We start from the raw sequence: 3,569 nt of genomic DNA, 5'->3' as shown, positions 1-3,569 counted from the left end.
TGTTTTTATTGTCTAAATCTTTTGTTCCTGTTACTGGTTACTGTTACTGTATTATAACAACATCTTGTCTGTACTTTTATAGATGTTCGGAACCTCTGATTTTCAACAATGAGCTTTACTACCATGTGATGGCTGTTACATCGTATAATGATAAATAAAAACATGTCAAAAACAAAGGAAACGCATGGGATTGTACTTTCTTCAAATCCCCTTATAATAGATAAATCTGAACGGCATATCGACGATGGATGCTCAGCGAAATAGTTATATCAATAATAAGATTGTTTTTTTCAATAATCATTTGTTATATTTCCGTAGTCATGAACAAATAAATAACAACACGATTAACATTATTGTTAAATTGAGAAAAGTAATTTAATCAGAATTCAGATATTGATTCATCTTTGAATTTTCATAATGCTTGAGTAACAACAAATTGAACATGTAACAACACTTGTTATATTCGTCAATGAAATCAAACAACACAGATCAGAACTTAATAAAACATCATTATCTTCAAACTATTGTTTTCCCACGTATAGTTCCAGCACAATAGTATTTACATGCAAAAAGGTGAAGTGGTAGCAGAATTGGAATAAAGTGTCCCCACTCCACTTTTGTAGTTAAACCTTTGCCGTTAAATATTTTGCCAATCAATTGAAAATAACTGTTTGTTTAAGACAGTTACTAGAAAGTTGTTTCATGTTTTGCCAGCGTAAAGAGTACAGCATGAAAAATTATACTGTTATTGTCGTTTCAAATTTTATGAGACAGTTCGAGAGTAATCTGACATTTTTCGCGTTTCGCCCGACTGAAAATGTTGGTAGTCTAGTATCTATCGAAGAATATTTTCGCCAGCAAAAGGCTCGCTAAGACCACATATCGTTCATCACCAGCGCTGTAACCTAGGAATAAAGAAATAACAATTATTATTGAGACTAGTTTTCGATAATATTGATATTTTGTATCTAATCTTCAGTCAACTTACTAAACCATAGGATTTACATGGAATATTAAATGGCAGTTAACCAATGTTGATTTCATTGAGTATATCACCTCGATCATAGGCCATTCATTTTTTAAGCTTTACAATACCAAATAAGATGATCCGTCCTATTTTACTAAAACAGACACCATACATGATGTAGTATATTTCAGCACGACACGTGCAAATGTTACCTTATAGCGTTTTTAAATAATAAACGTATTATATATATAAATTAAACACATTACAAAAGAAAAATCTTATGAATATAGGGTATACCTTTTGAATAGCATTTATATTTCCATTCAAGAATTTTTTCCATAAGTTGCTTTATATCACAATATCATTCTGCAGGTAAACTACTCTTTTCTTTTAATATCATATATCGGAAACCTGGCTATTATTATGAACACATATAGGATCTTACCATTGGCACGACTTGTCGTAAATAAACGCTTGACTCTGAATGACGTTGATAGAGTAACTTTGCGATTAGGTATGTCCACATTTCTCCGCCTTCGGCGTGCAGCAGTTGGCTACAATTTGAACAAGCAAACATATTTGGAACAGAATGACGCGAGCATAATGTTGCAACATAAACAATTACTATTAAGGTATACAGTTCGTCGCGTATAATATTTTATATCTTATCCTACATGTGTTTCTACGACTATTTCCATAATTCGAAAAACTAGGGGTATATAAGGGTGAAACTTCTTATATAATGAACTATTATTCTCTTTTTTTTCTTCTAAAGCTACTAAAGTGCATATTATATTCGAACAAGTGTATTGCTTAATCATTTTTTAAAACTGTGTACACTTGAAGAATATGCTTTGCATATAGCATAGTAGTTTATTCAACCAAAAGGCGTTTTAAGGTAATTTAAAGATAAAGCATGTGAAAGGAATCCTTCAGAAAAAGGATAAGCATACAATTTTTTTCCCTCTTTACTTTAAATTATATTCCCATATGTATATGATGAAATCTTACAGTTTTACTTCTGGGGAAAAAAAACGAAAACTTGAACAGTCTTCAATTTAAATTCGAGCTTTGATTTTATGAAACCAAGTGCATGGTCGGAGATACTAGTAGTCCTTTATTCCGTTCTGCAATCCAGTGATGTTTCAGATGCATTATTAATATAACACTGCCGTCGAAATTATAGAATTTTCTTTCTACACAAGCCTTCATATAACTTACTACCAACTCATGTCTTAAAAGCATAATTTTCCTCTGATTACTTCTTCACCTAAAAATTCAGGATGATCTTATTTTTCATTATTTTCTTTCAATCGCCATTCCTCATTAAAACTTGTGCGCCACAGTATAAGTGTCTCATATAATGTAGATTTATACAAAAAATATTAATTGCTGTCTAAAATGGTTGGGAAGCAGACTCCAGTTTGGATACGTCTTCATTATTCAACAGAATTGTAGGAGTTTCCCGTTTCTCTCAATTATCACTATCGTCAAAGTTGAAATCAATACATTATCTCAATTAACCGAACCCTGTCATCATATACACATTTATATATCAAGCTTTCTATGATTTAAACATTGATGTTATCCAGAGCGATAAGTATATATAAATATATTTCTAATATCCCTATTTCTAAGAAAACACATTGTATTATTTGTTATTTATACTATTTTTGTAATATTTTTTCCTGTGTTATCACAGTTTTATATTAAACAATTCCAGTGATGATTATGATATTTAATTCATTGATGTAATTATTCAATAAACTTTAAAAGGACATGATATCAATCAAATTGTTAACAACGTAAACATATTAGCCAGGAAGATCGCTTAAGAGATTATGTAATTAAATTATGTTACTGTGTCCTCGTATACGATATACTTACTGTTGTCGTTGTCAGGGAGGGACACCCAGCGTCTTTACAAACGTCAACAAAACAGCGGAGGTAAACAACAGGGGAGCCCAACAATCGGAAACCGTTCATGACAGATACTGCTTCTGAAGGTTTACCATCATGTGCATCATCCGAGAATTTGTTCAACACACCATAATCATCATTGGGTTTCCTTTAAAATAAATGAATATAAGCTTACACAGGTGGTTTTACTTAAAAGCTCATTATCGACATTAGCGTTCCTTTAAAACAATGATATGTAATCTTACACAGGGATAATATATTCGTATTTGACTTCCTTTACGTTATGGTAGAACTACCCCGAAGAGAATGAGTTTCAAGGTCTCAACTTTATCAAATTATCAGATGTTGTTTATGTTATGGATGCATTTGTTAGGCAAAGCCAACTTTGACTCTCGATTTCTACAGGAACAAGAAATAAGTATAGCCAAAACATTTGACGGCGATTTAGAATATTCCATATAATATTAAAGAAGACATGTTTCCCATCATGATAAATTATATATATGTTTTCTGCTTTTGAATGAATAACCCCATTTTGACACATTTAACACAGATATCATATTCTACAAGTTTTATCATGAACCTATTTTCAAATTAAAATCTCACAATCTTGACAATTTCAAACACAATTTTTTAAGCATTTTGAGAAAATAGGATTACAATGCGCACATTTCAATGATAA

At 31.2% G+C, this 3,569-nt stretch overlaps 1 long non-coding RNA gene across 1 annotated transcript; it reads right to left on the bottom strand.

Annotated features, from left to right (window-relative positions):
* Positions 1-344: 344 nt before the first annotated feature.
* LOC117340792 lies at positions 345-1,603 on the bottom strand. The gene is made up of 2 exons (XR_004535444.1): positions 1,413-1,603; positions 345-905 (listed from the first exon to the last, which is right to left on the bottom strand). It is a non-coding gene; the product is annotated as an uncharacterized LOC117340792 (long non-coding RNA).
* Between the last annotated feature and the right edge of the window lie 1,966 nt (positions 1,604-3,569).

This window comes from Pecten maximus, chromosome 13, assembly GCF_902652985.1.
Source record: "Pecten maximus chromosome 13, xPecMax1.1, whole genome shotgun sequence".
NCBI classification, from domain to species: Eukaryota; Metazoa; Mollusca; class Bivalvia; order Pectinida; family Pectinidae; genus Pecten; species Pecten maximus.
This window is presented reverse-complemented; position numbering and strand designations above follow the sequence as displayed.